Here is a 25,824-nt window from a genome sequence, read left to right as displayed (position 1 = left end):
TTGGGAGAAAGGACAAACAGATGGTGACTCAAGTAAAAGGACACAATGATGTCTCCTCCACATGAAATAAGCACTAGTGTATCATTACACCACAAGATTAACAATAAAAATGATTGGTCAGCCCATAAGTGATGTTAAACCATAAGAACAGACCAAGCTTTTTTTATTTAAAATAATGTATTCGCGGGTTCGAGACTCGCCTGGGCAGCTAGACCTCATCTCTACAATTAAACAAAAAATCAGCCGGGCGTGGTAGTGCATGCCTGTAATTCCAACTACTTGGAAGGCTGAGGCGGTAGGATCCCCGGGGCCCAGTAGGCGAGGCTGCGGTGGCCGGGAGCGGCCACTGCACTCCAGAGTCTGGGTGACAGAGTGAGATGCCAACTAAAAAAATAATAATAATAAATTAAATAAATAAATAAAATAATGTATTGATATATAATAATTGTACATATTTATGGGGTAAATGTGATATTGTAAGAAAAACATAAAATGCGCAGTGATGAAATCAGAATAATTGGGATATTCAACACTTTTTTTTTTGAGTTGGAGTCTTAGTCTGTCACCCAGACTGGAGTGCAGTGGCCGCTCCCGGCCACCACAGCCTTGACCTGCTGGGCTCCGGCGATCCTTCCGCCTCAGCCTTCCGAGTAGCCGGAATTACAGTCATGCGCTACCATGCCTGGCTAATTTTTTATTTATTGTAGAGATGAGGTCTTGCCACGTTGCCCATACGGGTCTCGAACCCACGGGCTTAGGCAATCCACTCACCTCAGCCTCCCAAAGCGTGGGATTATAGGTTGAGCCACCGAGCCCGGCTTATATTCATCACTTTAAACATTGTCATTTGTTTGTGTTGGGAGCATTCCAAATCTTCCCTATTAGCTCTTGATTTCAGAAGCATGTATAGTACACACCACAACAAAAGTTCCCTTTGTTAGTGAATTTAGTCAGAAATAAAGGTGTGTTTTTAGTTCAAAGGGAAATATTTACTCAAATTTCATCTCAAGAATATGAAGCAACAAGTTCTCAAAACATTGAGAATTTTGTGTATGGAGAGATGCATAACTTCATATTAATACAGAAATTTTGGGCAAAAAAGTTGATATGTGTTATTTTGTTTTAAACTTCTTTCTATAATTCTGCAGCAAAAATGATTTCCTAACGTATAATATAGCCAATTCCAATAAATTATGGTGGTTCTTCTACCAGGATGTCATTCTGAGCAGTAGATCCTTGATGACAATAATAAAATGGCTTAAATATAAAATGGATATCTAGATATGTATGTGATTTACTTGGGCATACCATATGTACATAAATGTTATTGAACTCAAGGCTCTACAGTCAAGAAAAATGAGTACTGAAGAAGTCTAACTTAATTCATATTTTTAATAAGAATTACAAATAATGTCTTGTGCTGATACATATGAAAACATTATACTCCGAATTCCAATTATGCTGATATTATTCTCTGAGTGAGGGCCACCTAGAATCCCAAACCTCACCTGCATGCAGCCTACTTATGTAGTAAAACCTCACTTGTAGTCCACAAATCTATAATAAGCAAATATTTTTTTAAAAAAGAATTACACATTTGTTATCATGCTTCCAGGTCATTCTAAAGACATATTTGTCAAGTTAAGAGAAGAAAACATATTCCTTAACTCCCCCGCAAACAAAACTAACTTTTAATATTACCAAAGGTATAAAAGTAAATCATTTAACATAGCATAAAATTTGTTTGTTTTTACAATATTCTCATCCCAGTTATTTTTAATTGGTCTTTGTTTTTAGAGCTTTTTCACCAAAAGTTAGGCCCGTGATTTTCAAAAATGAGATAAACAGAATAACTGCAACTCTGTTTTTATAGACATATTTTGTAATACTAATAAGCTATGTGATTAAAAAAGTCCAAGATTCTTCATAGGCCTACAATTTTTACAGAACTTTGATTATATCAAACCTACAAAATCAACACAATCTATACCATAAAACCAATCAAACTAATTGACAGCATATTTCTTTTTAAAATACTCTTGCTATAATTGTTTTGCCAATATTAGATTTAATAATGGAAATATAATGTTTAATGCTGATAATGTTTTGTATTCAATTTTTAATGTTGTCATGCTGAGCCATTATTTGTTCTATCATCATTATAATTCCTTTATATTTCCTTTTTAATGACAAACTTAATATTGTGAACCAATCTGTCATATTAAAGAAACATTTAATTAAACAGTGCACCCTGAATGCATACATATTTTTTAAAACGTAATTTTTTAAAAATGACATGGAATGCTTAATATTAAAATTATTATTAAAATATTTATGAATGAATAATACTAAAATGGCATACATATGATGACGAATTAACCTGTTTATGTAATAGAAATGAAATAAGTTACATTTCATAGTTTAAAGGCAAATTAAGCTAAGTATGTATCTTTAAGATCACATATCATATTTTATACAATATCTCTTTAATTTATTTAAGATTACTGTGAGACTCTTGTTGATAGTCCATATCATATTCCAAGAATAATCACTTGTCATTAATGTGGCATTGTGCCACACAATTTCTTTCTTTTTTTTTTTTTTTGAGTTGGAGTCTCTCTCGGTCGCCCAGACTGGAGTGCAGCGGCCGCTCCCGGCCACCGCAGCCTCGACCTGCCGGGCTCCGGCGATCCTTCCGCCTCAGCCTTCCGAGTAGCCAGAATTACAGGCATGCGCTACCACGCCCGGCTGATTTTTTTGACTTATTGTAGAGAAGAGGTCTCACTGCCCAGGCAGGTCTCGAACCCGCGGGGTCAGGCAATCCACTCTCCTCAGCTTCCCAAAGGCGCGGGATTACAGGCTGAGCCACCGAGCCCGGCTGTGTCACACAATTAAAGAATTTTATTAAGATAAAACTTCAAGATTTAGATCTATTCTTATAACCACAATGCCAAAGAGTATGTTTTAGTGTTATTTACTTACTTGAAGAAATATAGTTTTTGAATTAAAAAAAATTAAAAACAAAATTAAATAGACTAGAACATGTAATTTCAATCACCTTTCTCTCCTTTTTGATACAAATATTTTTAACGGTTTCTGGTTTAGCTTTATAAGATGACCCTCAAAACTTTAAGGTGTGCATTTATTTATCAATATATTTATTTATTGACTTTATACACCATTTCAATATTTCTTAAGCAGAGAAAACTGAGTTTTCAGTGTTCTTACGCTATTTTTGAATTTGATTCTTCTCCACTTGTTCTAATATTTTAGAGCAAACATCCTTTTCTTATTTAAGCATTTATTTATCTACTGGTGAATCCTAAGTGTTAAAATGAAAATAAAACAGTTGTTATAGTGTATTGCTTATGCAAATATTTGTCAAGACATTGTAAAATATTGTTTGCTGTGCTATTTATAGCCAGTATTAGTCTACTGAACTTTTTTCTATTTTCTCTTAGTTATTAAAATCCATACGATATTAGAGTCAACTTTATATTTTAATCATGTAGCGTATAAAAGAATAGATTATTTTCCTGGATGAATTACCTTTCCTTTATGTCAAAATGATAATTTGTCTACATAATTATACCCTCTCATGCATCCCATTCATTGCTTTACTCTGTTTATCCAGTTAAGTTTTTCCAAAAAGGGAGATCTTTTTCTTCTATTTCAGAATTGCTTACTTAACCTTATTGTACAGACTATAACATTTCTATTTTAAGTCCACTTATAGAGTCCCTTTTGTTTGCTTTTATTCTTTCTTCAAAATGATAATTGATCTGAGTTTCTAAATTGTTTGTTCTTCCTTCACCGTTATTGGCACTGTATAAGCTTCAATTATTTACAATCTTAAATTTTCTTCAGTGCTATTATTTCTTTGATAATCTCCTCCCTACCCACGCCTACACTTTTGTAAATTTGCTCCATCCTCTGAGAAATTTTAGCGTACAGTTCAGCCATTCTACAAAATTTATTATTGGAAAAATTATAATTTTTCTTTCCAATACGTGTTTCCCTTTCTCATCCTGTCCTCCTTTCTACCCTTTCTTCTTCCTCCTTCTAATTTTTTCTCCTCCTCTTTCTTCTTCTACCCTTCTTCTCCTCTTTCTCTTTTCTCTTCTTTCAACTCCTCCTCCATATCTTCTTCTTTTTTCAACTTTTCTATTTGCTTTTGTTGGATTACTGCCAAAGTTTCTCTGTGTAAAATATGTGATTTCTTCCTCTTAGTTATTTTCTAATAAGTTGTGAGTTTATCTTGAATTTTCTCTTTCATCATTTCAGTTTTCTCATAAATCTGGTGACTGCTGCCGTTCAAATTTGAATTTAAAGAACATAATTTTTGGCAGTTGAGGGCAACTGCTAGGGGAGGGAGAGGCATACCTCATCAACAACAGTACCTGCATAATCAGCGTTTGTATACCTAACCCTGAATTGTACCCCATATCTTTATAAATAAATAAATAAAAATAAATAAATAAGAAAAAATAACATAATTATTTAGGTTAATGTTATTGACTTACTATGTTTTGAATGAACAGAACTGTTTATACTATAGATCTCGTCACTGATGTAAAAAGTGAAACATTTAAGTCTCATTTTACAAAAAATATGTTCTATCTAACAATAAATACTATCCTTTTAGTTTCTTTAATATTAACTATTTTAATTTCACATGATTAGTCAGCATTTACTTTAAAATGTAGGTCTTAAAAGCTTTCTATTACTGTTCCTTTAATTTATTAACCATTTTGAAAAATTCAGAAGATTGTACTTCACTTTGTAAGTTTTTGCTAAATCTATAGCTTGCTTTGAACTTTAAATGGATTTCAATCGCCACCTCAAAACTGCATGAAAGAATTGCAAGACGTGAGTGATCATACGAATTTTTATGAAAATTTTATCCAGTGAACTATGAGATAAAATTTATCATCACTGAGGCACAGCAGATGACATAAAATGTAGCATATTAAAGTAGACAGATGGCAGAGCAAAATTTCTTTTGGCTGTCTACAAGAGGAATGTGGTATGCTAAGACACCAAAATGACATTTTCTTGCTAATAGTAAAATCTGTAGAATTTTTTATCACCTGCTTTTATTAAATCATTTATAGAACATTTTCTTCATTGTGTTAGACTCAAGCTGTTTTAAAAATTATGCAAAAATATCAGTAAATTTTGAAAATATACATAAATTTGAAAATAAAATATAATTATAAATAAAAACTCACTAAAGATAACTTCTTGCCCATAAAATTATAGCATATTATTTTTTCAGCATTTTTCAGAGATGATATTATTATAAACAGAAAGAACAGAAAAAACGGTATAGTGAAGATATGGTGCTACATTTACTACTGAACTGGTACAGTAGAAAAGTAAGCTAAATAATGTGCATTTTATTGTAGATTTGACAAGAGAGCAGAGTGTTTATCTGGATTCTTTTTACATTTTACTATTAAATAATTCTTACAAAGGACTCAATCCAAATAACTGCTACGAAATATTTTGTTATTGAAATGTTGAAATACAATAATAAAAATATACCATCAGGGGGTCACCTGGGATAGTTTTTGAATTTATTTATGGTAATATAAAGCAAGTTTTTTTTTGTTCAAAATACTTTCAATAGAAAGTTACTGTTAATTTAATAAAACTTATAGTTCATTTATTATAATGCTAAGTTGCATTTTCCTCATTGACTGTTGAATCAGGAGCAATGAAATAATATAATATTATAGTTAGAAAAGGACTTTAAAATCTATATTATATTCTCTATCAATGCTTATAAACCGCTTACATTCTCTTAAAATTTCCTAAGTGGTAAAGCACATATTTTTAAATTATTTTATCTGCCTTTCAAATTTGACTACTCAAAGTACATCTTATTTAAAGTTAAGTTATTCATATAGTTTTACTGTAAGATTTTATGTAGAATATTTTTATTTGTTAACCTCTTTCTTTCACTACCTAGATTTTCTACTACTTAATACAATTATGATGCCTGCATAAAGACACATAAATATTAGAAGGCACAGACTACTACGCAAACTAGTTAGGAACTCAATAACTGTCATTTTCTTCTCATTATTTTTTCAATAATAAATTCTTATTGATCATAATTAGTAAATGATACTTATAAGAGTTGCAAACAGCATGCCATGAGTCATTTGCCAACTACAAATGAGCTCATTTGATAGAAACTTGAAGACATCATAGATGTTCAGTCCTTTCTTTAGTAAATATTTATTGTGCACCCATTACCTGTTCTGTACTTTTTAAGCTACATTCTCAAAATACAGTATTAAGTATTGATTTACCTAAACCTTACTGGAGGAATATAAGAGAAACCATTTGTGCTAAAGCTATCTACAATATTTATGATTTGTAAAAGTAGAAAAAATATAGAAGTAGAGTCTCTGTTACCTGACATTTGACACAAAATTGATTGCATTTAATTAATACTTAATAACATATAATCTTGAAGATGTATTTATAGGGATTTACAGTCATGACTCTACAAAAGACACCTGCACGTGCATGTTTAATGCAGCAGTATTTATAGTAGCAAAAAATATGGAACTAACAGTGGTGCCCATGGAAACTGGAGTGAATAAAAGAAAATGTGGTGTGTATACATGATAGAATACTATGCAGCCATAAAGAAGAACAAAATTATGGACTTCCCAGCAACTTTGATGGATTTGGAGTCTATCATACTCAGTGATCTATCACAGAAACAAAGAACTGGCTACCACATGTTCTCAATCATAAGTGGACACTGAATGTTTACTATAGTACAATAAGAAAGTGCTCGACAGTAGCAGGACACTGCCAGGGAAGGGGGCACACATGACATCAATAAGGGTATCTGATCTCAAACTAGATGAAGGGGAGACTAAAGGGAGGGCCAAACTTTACCTGGACAATGACCACTTGTATTCTTAAATCTGAATTGCATCCTACATCTTTAAAATAAATAAATAAAAAGAATAAATAAATAAAAGCCACAAATACCACTATCCACATTCAGTTTCTGGTTTTATTTTATATTATATATTTTAATTTAATTTTATATAAAATTTTATACTAAAATTATTTATGTATATTTTAGTCAGTCTGTGGAAACCACAAAGGTTTTGACATTTAAACTTAGGAAAAAAATATTTCTTGAGTAATAATTTGATTTGAATAGCATTTTGCAACTCATTTACAGATAAAACACTGGCATTCCGGAAAATATATTGGTTTTGCTGCTTCAGTGATGGAGTTCACCTATCACCATGATTCATTGTATTGTTTTTGGCAACCACTGTTTTTAGAAACATCCCTCAGATACTAAAATAATTTTTCTTACACTTTGATAGAAGGTATTTTAATCACATCCAGGGAATTGATTCAACACATTTTTACATGATTGCGTAGGAGACTGATAGAAGCAAAGTTAATTTTTAATTTAAAGGACAAGTCATGAAATGAAGTATTCTGAGATGAGGCTTATTGATAGGCAGCATCTTATTTATACTGGGTTTGTTGGTGTGTTTTTTTTTTTTTCTTTCTCAACATATATAAATTTGTTGAAAATATATCTTTGTCTTCTTTTCTCTCTTTTAGCAACAGAATGTCAATATCCGATTTGTGTTTTTTTAAATTCAGCCCAGCTGCTGGTTTAAGAGAGGAAGAGAGTATTTTCAAATAGAAGAATAGAGAGAAGAGGAATGGTAATTTTCAGACAAGAGAAAAAAATTGAGATGTATTTTAGAGAGACGATCAATAGGCTTTTTTTTTGTCTCTGTATTTAATAATTCCTATAGTCTCCACTAGTAATTAAGCTGCAATTCCTGAAATAAGTGTGTGTGTGTGTGTGTACCTTATATATGAAAGGTGGAAATTTTCAAGTTTCTAATGAAAATTTTAATTTAGATATGCCTATAAGGTATACAAGAGTATATATCAAAAAGTGCTGTAGTTGAAAGTAGGTAATTGAAAATCAAGTACATGGGTTCAAAAATTAGAGCTTTTAAAATAGAGATAGTATTAAAAGCAGTAAAAATAATAATGCCTCTTTGGGAGTGTAGTTAAAAAAATAAGTTTAAACCATAGAAAGTCTTACATTTAAAGTTATATAGCAGAAGAGGAAACAAAATTGTGGAAGAAATAAAATTTAGATTGTCATAAGAGATAAACGGCAGTAGAGTGATAGAAAGAAGTCGATTGGGGGTATGTTTACTAGGATCACAGAAATATGTCCATGAATATGTTTATAAGAAGGACAGTGGTGGCTTAGGAAAGTGTAATTTCAATAACATGTTAAAGAAATAAATACATGTGCAGTATGTTTAAAATCAAGAGTTTTAGATAAGTTATTGTAACAGTTGCAATCTTATAAGTATCTCAAGTGTGGGCAGGGGAGGAACTTGGTGCTAACAAGGTAAAAACTAAAGGAATGACATCCTTGAACAGGTGAGCACAGATTATATCAAATCAAAAGTGAAGTCCGTACCTTTGAAGCTGAATAGAAGCCCTGATGTAATTTTGTTCTTGGCAATGGGAAGACTAACGAATTCTAATTGAGTAGTGTTTAAGTGCAAGTGTGAATAAGATTTTCTAACTACAGATGAAGACATAGAGTTTTGTGTAAGCAGAAAAAGAATATAATACAAAGCTGTCATCTCAGGAAAAAAAGCTAATGAACTTCCTAAAAAATGTTGTGAGATTGAAGTTGTTATCTTAATTCTGACTTTGGTTTGACAAACGTGGATCAGATGTGTAGGTAGGTTCAATTGGCATTGGAGAATTTTTGGCAAGATAATTGGAAAAGGAGAAAGAGAATGTGGAAAGAGGAAATGAGAGGAAAGAAGAGAAAGGAGATGTAAAGAAGGAAAGAGAAAAGAGAAAGAAGAAAAAAACAGGTTTGGATATTTGAAAGTGTATTGTATTCTCTCTACTCCCAGTTTCAGCCTTATACTACACCTCTCATCATTTAGCAACCAAAGGGCAACTCCTAAATTCTGTTCACTTTACTGAGCAACCCAGTTTTTTTGTTGTAGCTCGTTTCTGCAGACTAACTGGGATCCTTCCTGTCATATCCAAATGGCTCACTAATCAGTTTTCAAGCAAAAAGAACTAGTCCCTTTGAAATGAATTCTTCCTGTCTGTTTATTTATGGCATAAAACAACAGTCATTTTATAAAGCTCACAGAGTCTCTGGGTCAGGACAGGACACAGCAAGGAGACTTATTTTAAGTTGTTTCCAGCTCCTTGGTGCTGCTCCAAGATATGCTATCATCTGATATAAATGATTCTTTGGGGAATGCAAAAGGCAGGGCATTCTCCAGGCAAACTTAGAAATCTGATGGAGATGGAGAAGGAAGTTTGGAGCAGGAATTCAAAGGCAAAAGAGACCAGGAGGGCACACCCCTTCCTGGAAATCCTGGATCTAACATCTAGGGCACTAGACTTCCCCAAATGATTAGAGACAGGCTAGAAATGGTCTATCTGCATTTTAAAGCAAAATGTAACCTTAGGAGACTGGAGGCTTGGGACTCTGTGAAGATGTGTGACCAGTGGTCCTGGAAATAGGGGCCTGGGTGCTGTACAGTAAGGTGGAATCCCTCAGTTGTGCCAAGAACAAACTGTCCAGCACATTTCCAAGAGAGCTAAGAAGCAGAGGAACAGGGACCTGGTAGTCTACATCCCCAGAGAATAAAATCTGAAAAAAAAAAATCCTCTGGTGCAGCAGAGTTGGAGAGCTATAAAGAGAAACTATACCCTATACTAAAACCAGGTCCATCCTCTGTGGAGTAAAACTTCTGAAAAAGTACTGCAAGCTAGAACCAAGTACACTTCACATCGTACCTCAAGGCCTACCTTTTACCTTTAGTGTATGTTCCAACTTCTACTACTATGTTTTACTGCAGGAAGCAATGCTATCCCTTTAACATTCAGATCCTGGTGGACAAAAATCCCTGTATTCCCCTAGTGTAGCTAGAAAGGGATAGATCTTAAAGATTTCATTAATTTTAGAGGGAAGGCACAAGGAAATGAACAGGGTCTTTACAAAAAATGAGTCATTCCTTTGGCCATCTGCAGGTATCTGTGCTCTGATTTCAAAGGATGGACTTGCCCACATTCTGACGATGCATGCCCACGGTAAAGAGGTGAAGAAGCTCATTCATGTTTTTAGAGATGACTTTGTGTCCAGATGATGACACTTTGAATGACCTCACCTATTGATGGGCCATCTGTGTTCCCACAATCATAGAATGTGGTGGCTTCACTATCAGAGGCTCAACTGAATAATCAACTACATTTCAATCTCACCCATTAACCCTTGCTATAGATTACATATTTTTCCATCTCCCCAACAAATTCATATGTGGAAATCTAGTTCCCAATATGATAGTATTAGGAGGTAGGGCCTTTGGGAGGTTAATTGTCATGAAGGTGACGTTATAAAAGAGGCCCTTATAAAAGAGGCCCCAAAAAAGCCCTTTTCACCATGTGAGCACACAATGAGAAAACAGACACCTATGAAACAGGAAGTGAACTCCCACTCAACACTGAATCTCAGCACCTTGATCTTGGACTTCCTAACCTCTGAACTATGAGAAATAAATTTCAGTTGTTTATTAAAAAAAAAAAAAGAAAGTGAATTTTTATGAAAAAGTCATTCCATATGCTTACTGCATATGAAGGACAGAGAAGAGGCACTGTTTCTCACACAGTTTGGGAATCATTAAAATCAAGTACTCATGAAAGTCATGTAGCAGTAGTGCACAAAACTATATAAGGTGAAGTTTGAAATTGGAGGTGTATTCGTACAACAGAATGTGGAAAATAAGATGTCAAGGGCGGAATAGTTTTTGATAACAACAAAACCTAAGTCACTGAGGTCCAATAGACATATAATGTGAGCCACATATGCTATTTTTCAATTTTGTATTAGTCAAAAGTAAAAATAAACAGATAAAATTAATTTTAATAGTATATTTAAAATAGTATGTCAAAAATAAAGTTTCAATATTCAATGTACCTAAAAAATGAGACAGTCTATATTATTTCATTCATATTTGCTGAGATTGTAAAACTCATACCTGATATTCTGATATTTCCCTTATTGTTTCACTGTTGGGAGCCAGCCATGGAGGCCTGCCTGCTGACAAAGTCCAGGGGGCTGAAGACCCCGAGTCATAAAGTGAACCTGGGCAGCTGAAACCCTTGCTTCTTCTACTTTTATTATTAATGCAGCTAAAAAGTCCTATACAGTCTGAAGATGGAAAGCAAAATTCCACTCACACCAGTCACTATCCCTTGCAAAAAGGCAAAAGGGGAATTCATGAGAAAATTATCTTCCCTTCATTTGAACTCCTCCCTAGATTTCCACGTCCCCGTTCTCCTGGTATTAGACCACACAATCACTTGATTAAACATTGTAGTTGGGAAAATTGTGAACGATCAGAAATGCTCGATTTAATGTTTGTCAGAGAACTCACTCGCCTTGCTAGTAAGAAATTTTAAATATCATGTGCAGGTAGATAATCACTTGTAAGATTTTATTTCTTCTGATTGGCGACTAAGTGGAGACATTTGAGAAGCTACAGTTTGTATTTTTAGGAAGAGTGCCAATGCAAACATTACATTTACTTGATTTCTACATGTGGTATTTATGCTTAAGAGATTAGCAGTCACATGAATGTTATAGGACTTCATGCTATTCAGGCTACGTTTTTAGCATAGAGTTAAGAGCATACAGTTAAGATTATAGAATTTTAAGCATAAGAAAATACAAAGCAGGCTTCATGATATGAGTGTGTTACATTAATCATTAGCAATGAGTTAATAGGCTTTAAGGTTAGAAAATAATTATAGAAAAGGATTAAGACACATGTTCTTTATTAAGAATAAATGACCATTGTAGAATAACCTTGAAAAATGGGTCTTTTAAGGCTTTGTATCTATTTTCTTGACCACTGTGGTCAAGAAAATAGATAGCAGCTGGGAACTAAGGGAATAAGATTAACAAAGTAGGAGTTATGCTTAAGGGCAGAACGGAATGCTCTGAAGATCACAAGAGAGTGATATCTTTTTTTAAAAAAGAGTATCTGTACATGAGGGAATTCACCTCAGAGCGGTTTTATTTATTTATTTGTTTGTTTGTTTGTTTTTTGAGTTGGAGTCTCACTCTGTTGCCCAGACTGGAGTGCAGTGGCCGCTCCACCACTGCAGCCTCAACCTGCTGAGCTCCAGCGATCCTTCTGCCTGAGCCTTCCAAGTAGCTGGAGTTACAGGCACATGCTACCATGCCCGGCTGATTTTTAAAATTTTATTGTAGAGATGAGGTCTCACCAAGTTGCCCAGAGTGGTTTTATAAAAAAATCACGTATAAGTTACTTGCTCTGTTCTTTGTCTTAAGCAAGGTAACTAATTGTGTTTGATGCCAAGAATGTTTCAAAGACTACTTATTTGTAAAAAAAAAAAAAAAGTATATAAGCTGGATGTTAACTAACAATAAACGGCATCTGTCCTGCTTGCAACAGAGTCAGGTGTCCAAGTTTTCTCTCTTTCGCTGACTCTATTCCTCCTTCAGGAAACGATGACCTGCTGGAACTGGCCTCTGGCATTTCACTTTATAGCAGAAAACATTTTCAAAAATATTTTTGCTCTGTGTTCTGAAGTGAAATCAGAGAAAAGCATCATGGATACACTTTTTACAGCATATTCACCAAAATGCTATAGGTCATTTTCAATTTAGAGTCAATTATAAAATATTTCTTTGAATTTAAAGTTTATAAAGTTGAGATTAAATTAAAAAATTTACCTCTTCTTGGAAGTAAACCAATTCTTCCAAATAGATGAATGTTTTGGTATAAAACTTTATATTAAAATAAAATTTTTGATAGATAATTCAGTGATTGAAATATTTAAAAAATATTTATATGGGTAAGGGCATGCAAATCTATATTTTCAAGTTTAAATATGAAAAAATTAAAGTACAATCATGTATTCATGGTAAAAATTTACCTCCTGAATTGAGATATGATATAATCATAAAATACACAATGGATTTAAAAGACTTAGTATGACTAAAATAAAGTTGATTATCTCACTGCTTTCTATATAAATTGAATGTTGAAATAATATTTTTGGTACATTGTTTAAATTATGTTACTGTAATTAATTTCATCTGCTTCTTTTTCCTTATTTTTAATGTGTGTGTGCACGTGTGCGTGTGTGTGTGTGTGTGTGTGTGTGTGTGTGTGTGTATCCCTATGTGTATAAGAGTCCAAGTTCATTATAATACTGGCCAGCTCTAAAATCAGAATCCCTTAAAATCGTTTTATTGAAAATTTAATTCTAATTTTACATGATTCATTTTACTGAAAATTTTTTACTCTTGAGGGAAAAAAAACTGATCAAATTTCCTGTAAATTACTATAACATTTTATATGTTCTCTATTACATTTAAAAATATTTGTAATCAGTGAAGATATTTTCTCTTGTTCTGCTGTAGCAACTTGCAAGTGACATATATTGTAAAGTTTTAGACAATACAAAAGGAAAAACATAAAAACTTCTACATTATTTTGTTTTTGTCTTTACTGTTTTAGTTGTAAACAGGCTTCTACATGTCCCCACATTTCTGCATTATTCATATGCTTTGGTTTTAAATGTCAAAATAAGTCTACAAAATGCCAAACTTATTCCATAAGAAAAGAAGAGACACTTCAACAAATGGTATTGAAAGAAACTGAGTTTTCAAATGTAAAAGAATAAAGTTGCATTCTTTCCTTAAACCATATATAAAATAATTTGTGACTTAAACATGAGATCTAAAACTATAAAATTCCTAGTAAAGAACACAAAGAAAAGCTTCATGACATTGTATTTGGCAATGAATTATTGGATATAACGCCAAAAGGAGAGGCAGCAAAAAAATTAGATATATAGAGTTATATCAAACTTAAAAACATTTTTTTTTGTATCAATGGACACCAACAACAGCATAAAAGACAAAACCAAAGATTGGTTAAAAATATTTGTAAGCCATATATTTATTTATTTATTTTAAAGAAGTGGAGTACAATTCTGGCAGGGCACACCTCATTAACCTGCATAATGAACATTTGTACCTAATCCTAAATTTATTTAAAATAAAAAAATTAAAATTTAAAATATAAATTAAAAAATAGAAAAATAAATATCACTCTCATTGATGAGTTGCACCCCCTCATCCTCTGGCAGTTTCCTACTACTGCTAATTCCTCCCCCATCTCTTGGCAATTTGCCACTACTGCCAATCCCTTTCTTAGAGTGTTATGATAATTGCTCAAGGTCTGCTTATGAGTGAGACCATGTGATACTCAGTTCTTTGTTTCTGTGATAGATCACGAGTGTTATAGACTCCAAGTCCATTCAAGTTGCCACTTTTTTTATCCAGTCCTCTTTTGATAGGCAGCAAATTTGGTGCTATTGTAAATAATGCTGGAGTAAACATGTGTATGCAGGTGTCTTTTTCATAGAGTGATTTGAGTTTCTCCAGGTATATTCCTAGTAGGGAGATTGTGGAGTCATATGGAAGGTAATTTTTAGATTTTTTAGGAATTGTCAAACTGTTTCCCACAGAGGTTGTACTAGTTTACACTCCCACCAACAGTATAGAAGTGTTTCCTTTCCCCTACATCCTCTCCAGTATCTGTTGTTTTTTTGAGTTATTGATGTGACTATCCTTACTGCAGTTAGGTGGTATGTCAGTGTGGTTTTAAATTGCATTTATTTGATGCCAGTGAGGCTGAGCATTTTTTCATGTATCTGTTGACTGCTTATATGACTTCTCTTGAGAAGTGTCTATTCATATCTTTTGCCCACTTTGTAATTGGGCTGTCTCCCCATCCCCCAGCAATATATAGATTTAACGCAATATACACTAAATTACCAGCAGTATTCTTCTCAGATCTGGAAACGACAATACAGGAATTCATATGGAAACATAAACAACCACATATGTCCAAAACAATCCTCAACAACAGCAACAACAAAAAGTGGGAGGTACCACACTCTCAAACTTTAAACTTTTAAACTTTATTTTAAAGCTACAATAGTCAAAACGGCCTGGTATTTGTACAAGAACAGGCATATGAACCAATGGAACAGAAGTGAGATTCTAGAAGCAAAACCTCAATTTCTCAACCAACTTATCTTTGATAAAGCCTCCTCCTTCAACCACTGGGGAGAGGAGAACCTATTCAGTAAATGGTGTTGGGAAAACTGCCTGACCACATGCAGAAGATTGAAAAAGACCTCTACCTATCACCATACACAAAAAATCAACTCAAAGAGATCATTTGTAAAACCTCAAACTATAAAAACCTTAGAAAATGCAGGAGACAGTCTTATGGAAATTGAACTAGCAACCAGTTTCTGATCACCACCCCATTTCCCCATGTCATAAGAGATAAGACAGGCAAGTGGGACCTCATCAAACTGACAAACTTCTGCAAAGTCTAAGAAGCCATCAAGAGAGCAAGGAGACAGCCCAAGACTGGGAAAAAATATTTGCAAACTGGTAAGCCATATTTATATTTATTTATTTAGTATTTTTTCCTCACTCCCACCATCCCAGATCCAAGTCATATATTTAAAAGAAGAGTCTAAGATAACAAAATGCACAAACACAGAGTAAAATGTTGATTACCAGGCTCTGATCATTTTTTTAAGAACGACAACAACAAAAAAAGAACAGAAAAAGGAAAGTTATTTAATGAGTATCTAGTTTCAGGTTTGTACGATGAAAAAGTTCTGGAGATGTTTTATAACAATATCAATATATACCTAACATAATTAAATTACATGCTTAAAAATAGATAAGATACTAAATTTTGGGTTATGTGTTTTCACTACAATTTTTTAAAAAAGAGGAAGAATATATCAAAGTGAGATCAAAACATAATTCTGGGGGCAACCCCTTTTGGTCCCCTCCCACTCTGGGAGCTTTTCTATCCTCTCAATAAATCCTGCTTTCTTACTAAAAAATAAAAATAATCTAAAAAGCTTCTGTAAAACAAACAAACAAACAAACAAACAAAATTTCTAAATATCCAGAAAAGAATGTCATAACTCTATCAAAACCTTATCAAGAAAACAAAAACTTACAAAAGACATATATTTTGAAATGAAATGCTAATAGCTTAAAAAGGTCTATAATTACTTTTAAATATAACAATAATTCATTTGTTTTACATTTAAAACAATAAATATACTTCAGTTTAATTGTTAATGACTATTGTCATAGTTAAAACAATACCTTGTGTTTTTTTCATAAATATATTAAAATGAAAAATCTATAGTTTACATTCATGTATAGACAAAAATAATCTACGAGAGCAGACCCCCCATAAAAGGAAATATCTTTTGGAGGGTAGGACCATTGTAGTACAGGCTTCCTCTGCTAGGTAAGTGTTCTAGGAACCTGTCAGCATCAATATGCCTGCTAGCATTGCTGTGCCTCACAATTTGTGGAAGAAATGTCCCACGTTGTAGCAAACAGATGGCTAGTTCTTCAACCATGAAAACACACCTGTCTACATCATGCTGAGTGTTCAGCAGTTTTTGACCAAAAAGAGCATGACCTCTGTGCCCCATCCCCATTCACTGGATCTCATTTAGAAAGACTTTTATTTTTGTTTCCCCAAATGAAAAAACGTCCTCAGAGAGAAAAATTTTGCCAGTGTGGAAGAAGTGAAACAAAAGATGGCAGAATAACTAAAAGGCATCAGAATGGATGAGTTCAAAAACTGTTTTGAGCAATGTAAATAGCATCTCAATAAGTGTATTGCATTAAACCGAGAGTAATTTGAAGGTGACTGAAGTTTAAACATGTAAGAATAAATACACAATCTTTCATAAATACATTCTTTTTTGGGGGGGGATCACGCTCACAGGTGGACTCAATCCATGTACATAAAGCATACAGTGATATGTGTATGTGTAATAAGTAATGATGCGTGGATCTGAAAAATGCCCTAATGTACAGCAATGCTATCTTATTTGTTGTAGTTGTTAGAGTGGAATCCAATTATGGCAAAAATAATTGCTATATTTAATAAAAAATTTTACTCGGCTTTAATTTTGTCATTTAAATGAACTAAAATTAGCCAGGCTCGGTGTCTCAGCCTGTAATCCCATGCCTTGGGAGCCAGAGGTGAGTGAATTGCCTGAGCCCGTGGGTTCGAGACCCACTTGGGCAACTTGATGAGATCTCATCTCTACAATAAATCAAAAAATTAGCTGGGTGTGGTAGCGGGTGCCTGTAGCTCCACCTACTTAGAAAGGCTGAGGTGGAAGGATCGTCGGAGCACAGCAGATCGAGGCTGCGGTGGCTGGGAGCGGTCACTGAACTCCAATCTGGGTGACAGAGTGAGACTCCAATTCAAATTAATTAATTAATTGATTAATTAACTAAAATTAAAATTTCATGTCAGTCCTACAGGCCACATTTCATTGCTCAATTTCCTTGCTGAACAGTACAATTCTAGAGTGTAACTAGGTAAGTAGTCTGATATGCAGTCAAAGGAAAGTTTTTGAAGTCAATGTATTTATTTTCAAGTTGTTAAATGAGCCTTTTTTATACTAGTATTAGGTATATAAATTATAGTGATATTACTAAAATGATGCACAAAAAATAGAAAATAAGCCATAAACCAGACGAATGAGAAGTAGATTAAACAATATCAATAGTAAAGAGAAAATATAATACAAATGGATAGAATAAACTACAAAATATCTGCTTTCCTTTCAAGAAGAAAGAGAAGTAACATTTTGGATATGTCACTAGAGAAAAAACAAACAGTTTGTCTTCCAGATCGAAGAAATCAGAACTAAAACAAAAATCAATCAGTGCTTAAGATGGCTGGAAAAAGAATGCTATATGGCAATGACAGGGGAAGAATTCAAGTAAAGGCATGAAGTAAAGTGAACGTACTGAATAATGCATCACTACATGGAATAATTTGCTTACAAATTAACCTGGAGTTGCAAGAGACATTGTAGAAGGGCTCAGGAATGTACTTGATAGATTGAGGTTGTAAGATGCAGTATAGGGTTAGTCTTTGCTTGATAATACATGAGTTAAGATCATATATTAGGCAGTTAATGAAGATGCCAAGAAAATGAGACAAGCTAAAATTTTCCACTGTTAGAGTAGCATGTGTCAATGAATTTAGTGTTATGTAAAATATTTTGTAGAGATTTCAATTGCATCTGCTGTACCAGATCTGATTTCATGGCTTGAGTAAATTAGCACATAATCTGGTAACTGGAATGCAACTAATGATCTGGAGTATGCCTTTTTTTACATACTTGTCCATCTGTTCCATCAGAAATATTTTGCTTTAAACTGACAAGGCCAGCAATATACCTTCACTGTCTTTACTCAACAGTATATCAGTTCTCCCGCCCTCTATTATAATTTAGTTCAAAGGAATCTTGAGTGCTTTTTCCTTCCACAGATATCACATTGGTTCATTATATTGATGACATTATGCTGTTTGGGCCTAGGGAGCAAAACGTATCAATTATTTTAGATTTATGGGTAAGATTTTTGCATTCCTACTAAAATTTGGAGGCCTTAGACCTTAGTGAAATTACTAGGGTTCACTAGACAGCTGATTGAGATATTCTTTCTAAGGTGAAGGAGAAAGTGTTGCAACTGGCCCTTCCTACAACACGAAAGAGTTACAATGCCTAGAGAGATTATTTGAGTTTTAGAAGCAGTGTATTTCTTTTTTTATTTTTATTTTTTCAGTTGGAATCTCACTCTGTCACCCAGACTAGAGTGCAGTGTCCGCTCCTGGCCACTGCAGCCTCGACCTGCTGGGCTCCGGAGATCCTTCCACTAAGCCTTCCAAGTAGCTGGAACTACAGGCACGTGCTACCACACCTGGTTAATTTTTTGATTTATTGTAGAGATGAGATCTCGCCTGCCCAGGCAGTTCTTGAACCCGCGGGCTCAGGAATCCACTCACCTCAGCCTCCCAAAGGCATGGAATTACAGCCTGAGCCACCGAGCCCAGCAGCAGTGTATTTCTTATTTGGGTGTTTCACTCCAGTCCATTTACTGAAAAGCTACTGTCTGAGTGGGACCAGTAGTATAGATGACAAATGAGCCCCTGATATAGCATCTTTTCCCAGGGCTATCAGCCATCTACTTGGTGGCAGGCTGAGCATACTGCATTGCTTCCATTGTGGAAGGAATAATGTTTTATTCTTATTAGAATAGACACTTACTCTGGCAATGGTTTTGTCCTCACTGCAAGGCTTTTGCCAAAACTGCTGTATGTGTGCTTGTAGAATTCCTCTTCCACTGTCAGGATACTCCATGCAGCATTGCTTCTGACCAAAAGTGTGGCTGTGGTTCCCATGCTAATGTAATTAACTGAACTTATTGTTTTTCACCATCTTGAAGCAGTTGGCTAATGGTGAAATAAACTTTTGAAGACTCAGTAACATTACCAGGTAATACCTTGCAGAGCTGAGACGGAGTTTTCCAGAAGGCTGAACATACTCTGAATCAGGGTTCAATATATGATGCTGTTTCTCTGATAGCTACAATTCACATATCTCAATGGTAATAATAAAGTGGACCATTTACCATTCGCTCCGGTGACTCATTAGAAAAAAATTATGTTTCTCTTTCTGCAGCTTTATACTCTGTCTGTTGGCCTACTTCCAGAGAGAGGAAGTCTTCAACCAGGGACGAAGCAATGATTTCATTGAATTTGAAGTTAAGACTGCCATCCAGCCACTTTGAGCATGTCATGTCTATGAGTCTACAGGCAAAAACAAAACAAAAACCATGCATACACAAAACAGACTTACAGTGCATACTGGAATAATTGATCTCAACTACCAATGGGAAATTGGGTAATACTCCACAATGGAGGTAAGGAATACCACATCTAGAATTTTGTAGATAACTTAAGATATGTCTTAATATTAGCATGCACTGTGGTTAGGGTCCATGAAGAGCCACAACAACAAAATTCTAGCAGGACTGAAAATAACCTAGATATTTCAGGAATGAAGGTATAGGTCACCTCAGTAGGTAAAGAACCAAAAGAAGCTGAAGTTCTTGCTGAAGGCAAAGATAATACAGACTGGGTAGTAGGGGAAGGCAGTTATAAATACCAGCCCTTATTTTGTTGTAAATATGTTTGTGGGCATATGTTTTAGCAAGTACCTTTACTCTGTTTTTTTAATTATCTTAATATATAACATAAGATGTATTGATCTTGTGTCAATATTTAAGTGTTATTTATATCATAGTATTTATTATAGGATACCTAAGGATTTTACCTCCTCTTCTGGGGAAAGGATTAGAACATTTCTGATCTTAGCCCATTTAGGTTGCTATAATAATATATTTTAAAGTGGGGTAGCTTAAATAATGAAAATTTATTCCCCACTATTCTGGAGGCTGGGAATTCCAAGATCAAAGTGCAGGCATTTTCGGTGTCTTGTGAGGGCTCACTTCTTGATTCTTCTTCCTGTATTTTCACATGAAAGATGGAATGAGTGAGTTCCCTGGGTCCTATTTTATACAGACATTAATCTCATTCGTGAGGGATCCCAAAGTTTCCACATTTGTTTTTTTAGATTAGAGAATATAGTTTATTTAGAAAGTAAGTTAGAGAGAAGTTTCCACTTCTTAATACTATAAACTTGAGGGTTGGAATTACAGCATGTATATTTTGCTGTGTCACATTCAAACCATAGCATCAGTGCATGTTGCTTATTATAAATAAATGTAGAACTGTGACTCAAAAACATCATTTAATATATGTAAAATAAGTATAAATGGTGATAATTCAAGACTAGTTAGCTTCTTTAGCTAAAATGGTGTCTTGAAAGTGTTATAAAAACCAAATATATTAAATCTGAACTGAAACACATTCTAATATGATATGTAAAAGACACGAGCAGCTTCAGACTTTTCCATGCTTCACCTATATCTCATGATTTCCTGAGTCATTTAAATTATCAATGCAGTTTGACAGTCTGTAAAATCTCTAATTCTTATGAGTCTGGTTGGGCGCCACTTGCTGGAGTCTTGCTCCCACTGGGTGTGAGGTTTCCTGAAGGAGAGACATAGTAGGTGAAAGAAGGAACTTACTATGAAATAATATACCTGAACACCTGCTTGCAGGACAGATGTCTGCAGGACAGATGACATTTACTGTTAGTTAACAGAAAGCTTTTATACCATTCATAAAGGGGCATTATCCTTTAAAAGTTACCACCATCTAGTGGTCTTAGAAGCAATAAACAAACCAAGAACACTATCTACTTTCAGTCAATGTGTCGTATTCTTAAAGCCAAAAATGATAGTTTTAGTCCAAAGTCTCGAATTACAGTCCTTGAAATGTCTCAAGAAAGTTTTCAAGTGCACATTTCTCCATGTATCAGGAATTTTTTCTGGATCTTCTATGACCTTCAAAGCTTCATAATGGCCTTTCTTGTCCAGGTGTTTTTGTTACTTTTCTCTTATCCTGCAGTGTGTATTTCTAAAGAAAACTCAAAAGAAGATTTTAGTGATGTTTTCCAGGCCCCCAAGTTTGTTCTCTGTATTTAGTTAATTTATCATAAAAATATCCAATTAGTATATTACGAATTCAGTAAAAACCTATTTTATATACGTTAACTTAAAATTTTAACTATTGAATTAAATAAAAACCTTAACAATTAATCTTCATCCTAAATCTGTGAAAACAGTGTTACAAATCACCTACATAACTCCTAGATAAGTGTTAGAACTTATAGTGAATTCATAATGAACTTACTTTAAACTTGTGCTTCTAAAAAACCTTATGTCTAAACACTATACTACATAATTCTAAATCAAATAAGGAGTGAATATACTTATATCATTTTTTACTCAAGTGATATCTAGTAACTTATAACCAAGTGAAAGGAAGCATTCTTGGTGTGCATCAGAGTTTAACCATTGCATATGTTAGAAAAGGCCAAACGGAATAGTGGGAAATGGAAAAATGAACAATGACATTCCCAAGTTAGCTGTGAGAGTACTTCACATAAATGTGTTGTTTTCTCCATGCTCGACTATACAGAATTCTTCAGCCTTACCAACAGCAAGGATGGAAGACAGAAGGGCCTCAGCTGCTTGGACTTGCTTTGTGGCTGGGGTCCTCAGAGCACCTGGACTTTGTCAATCAGGCAGGCCTCCAAGGCTGGCTCCCAACAATTTACTTTGTAAGATTTGGGGCTCTTCACTGGCATTTGCATTTTCTAGTTGTTATAGGTCAGTGAAGAATTTCCTTTCTTCCCCCTTTTTTTTAATTTAAATTTTCTTTTGTTTGTTTTAAAGATGTGGGGTACAATTCAGGGTTAGGTACACAAATGTTCATCATGCATGTACCCTTGTTGATGAGGTCTGGCCCTATCCCTGGCAGATTCCCACTACTGCAATCCCACCCCATCCCCCACTGGCAGTTTCCTACTACTGCCAATTCTTTTCTTATAGAATTATGAAAATTCAAGGTCTGCGTATAAGTGAGAACATATGGTACTCAGTTCTTTGTTTATATGATAGGTCACTCAGTATTATAGATTCTAAGCCCATCGAGGTTGCTGTGAAGTTCATGATTTTGTCCTTCTTTATGTCTGCGTAATATTCCATCATGTATATGTACCACATTTTTTTCTATCCAGTCTTCTATTTATGGGCAACATGGTTGTTTCCATGTTTTTGCTGTTATGAACAATGCTGCAATAAACATACATGTGCAGGTATCATTTTCATAGCGTGATTTGAGTTCCTCCAGGTATATTCCAAGTAAGGGGATTGTGGGATCGTATGGAAGGTTGATCTTTTAGGAATCACCAAACTGTTTTTCACAGAGGTTGTATTAGTTTACACTCCCATCATCAGTGTAGAAGTGCTCCCTTTTTTGCTGCATCCTCTCCAGTATCTGTTGTTTTTTGAGTTATTGCTGATGGCTATCCTGACTGGAAAAATACTCAGCAAAAAAACAGACAAACAAAACAAAACCAAAACCCAAACAGACAAACAAAAAAACAGGAGGTGTCACACTCCCAGACTTTAAACTTTATTATAAGAGTACAATAATCAAAACAACCTGATATTCATATAAGAACAGGCATAGAGACCAATGGAACAGGATAGAGATTCCAGAAGCAAACCTCAATTTCTCAATCAACTCATCTTTGATAAAGCTTCCACCATCAACTACTGGAGAGAGGAGAACCTAGTCAGTAAATGGTTCTGGGAAAACTGGCTGACCATATGCAGAAGATTAAAACAAGACCCTTAACTTTCACCCTACACAAAAATTAACTTAAATGAATCAAAGACCTAAACGTAAAACCTCAAATGATAAATTCTTAGAAAATGCAGGAGACACCCTTATGGAAATTAGAACTGGCAATCAATTCCTCATCAAAATCCCATTTGCCCATGCCACAAGAGATAAGATAGACAAGTGGTATTCATCAAACTGACAAGCTTCTGCAAAACCAAAGAAAACCATCAAGAGAACAGGTAGATAGCCCATAGACTGGGAAAAAAAAAAAATATTTGCCAAATGTATGTCTTCCCCTTTCTTAAAAACAGCTTTTGGTAGTAACTTCTAAAGATGTATGGTGTTTGATAACAAAGAAAACTCTTGTGATCTCCTTAGCTTTACTAAACTTAGAAAGACTTATTTCTGACTCCAGACTTTGGTTTTCTCTTTTTTCAGAACACATTTTAAAAAACTTGTTATTGTCAGTCAATTATCTGCCCCTTTGATGTATATATACTTAAAAAAACCCAAACATTTTGCCATTTTTGAAACACAGGAATGACTTTCTCATGGATTGGCAGCTATCACTTTGGAATGTAATCATTGACAAGGATAGTGCCCTTCTTTCCTAACTTTTTCAAGAGACTTGTTCTAAGTTGTCAAAGTACTACCTTCACAAAGATATGAGAAACTTTACTTTTGTTTTAGCAAAGTCAATTAGTAAATAAAAATGATGTATAATCTGCCATCTCAGCTCCCCAAAATTCTTAACTCTTTATTTAGCAGAGTTAAGTTCAGTCTAAGATGTGGCCTTCCTCCTCTGTCATAAAAGGCCTACATAAGTTTTTCTTTTGTATATTTGACTGTGTCCAATGCAATTTTTGCTTTGACTATGGCCAATTCCATTATAAGTAAAGCACTATTATGTGAAATAAACTTAGAATTATTTAGCATAGATCCTACATAATAAACATTCTGTAAATATTTGTTGAACAGATTTTCATTTAAACATTTTGTCATTTAAATTATTTTGGAACTGTATATTCATGTTTTGATTCACATTACTGAAGATTTAATTTCCCAGATAGTTATATTATCCATTTATTCAATGAAAATGTCTTGAGCGAGTTCAATAACAGATTAAAATCAACTCATTTTAAGCATGAAGACAAGCAACTGCTCTGTATAATGACAATTTTTCTTGTATTATCTGCTTTATAGTTTTTCACATAACTGCTTAGATATGAATATAGTATATATTTACAAGTGAACTGTAATGAGAAAAGTCACACTTTTAATTTGATCCTCTATAAAGTGCAAATAAATACTTTAAATTTTAGGTTCTAACAATAATCACAACTGTGTCTGATTAAAGTGAGGATAGTCAATGTATTTTCTTTGGATTTATCTAAGATATCATCAGAGTAATAAAATGCTATTCTAATTCATGCCTTTTTTTTTTTTACTTTGTAATTGTTACTGCCAATCATTTACTATTTTATATCGAAAACTTGAATTATGTCATATTTAACTCTTTCTCTTTAAAATATTCAAAATTGTGGATTCTATATGCCAAATATATTTTTAGGGTTATCTGTCTAAGTGGACACTGAGAGTTAACTAGAGAATTTCAAAAGTGAAGGAGGCAGTTCGGCATAATATTATAAAAATTCCCATAGGGAATAATCAAATTGAGCACTAAATACCAGGTACTATAGGAGAAAAATAAGGATGAGGAACAGGAGGAGAGGAGGAGGAGAAGAAGGAGGAGGAGGAGGAGGAAGAGGAAAAGGAGAAGTCGAGGGGAAGGGGGGGGAGGAGGAGGAAGAGAATAAGACAGAAACAAAAAAGGTGCCTCTTATACTGTTAAATGAGTAAAAAAAGAGTCTTCAGAACTGACTTCACTCTGACTCTTAAAGACTGATAGTCACAATCTTCACATCTGGAGTCTGGAGTCAGGTAATTAGAAACAGAAATGAGACTACTGACCCTTCTTCAACCATGAGTTGATGTTTTTGGATATTTCCTAAGGTGTTTGTTTATGAAATGTGAATGTAATTCAGTATATCATCCAAACATGAAATGTAAGTGTCCACTACAGTCATTTCATTTCATATTCAGAAATCTTACACTTAACTTCATTGTATATGTCCTACAAAGGTTTATTTCTCACTGGCCTATTTCTCACCAAACCAGTTTGTAGAAGTCATAAAAAATTATTACTGGCAATTACATTGATGAATGGAATGTTAGATATATTTGTATCAAGATCTAAATATTATTGTAGATATGGCTAATATACAAAATTATTTATATATTATTTTTATTAAAACATGATTTAATACAAAATATTTATTGTCTCTCTATTTTTTACTAATTTTCTCCCATTATTTTAAGGAAAAATCATTACATGCATTCTCAATTTAATCTTATATGTTCTTAAAGTAATCTTTAATTTTCTAAGATAATTTTCTCTTCTTCAAATATGTAACACTTCTATGTGTTG

Source organism: Carlito syrichta, unplaced genomic scaffold (assembly GCF_000164805.1).
Source record: "Carlito syrichta isolate Samal-C Ts95f unplaced genomic scaffold, Tarsius_syrichta-2.0.1 Scaffold303562, whole genome shotgun sequence".
NCBI lineage: Eukaryota > Metazoa > Chordata > Mammalia > Primates > Tarsiidae > Carlito > Carlito syrichta.
The sequence above is the reverse complement of the archived record's forward strand: the minus strand, read 5'-3'. Positions refer to the sequence as shown.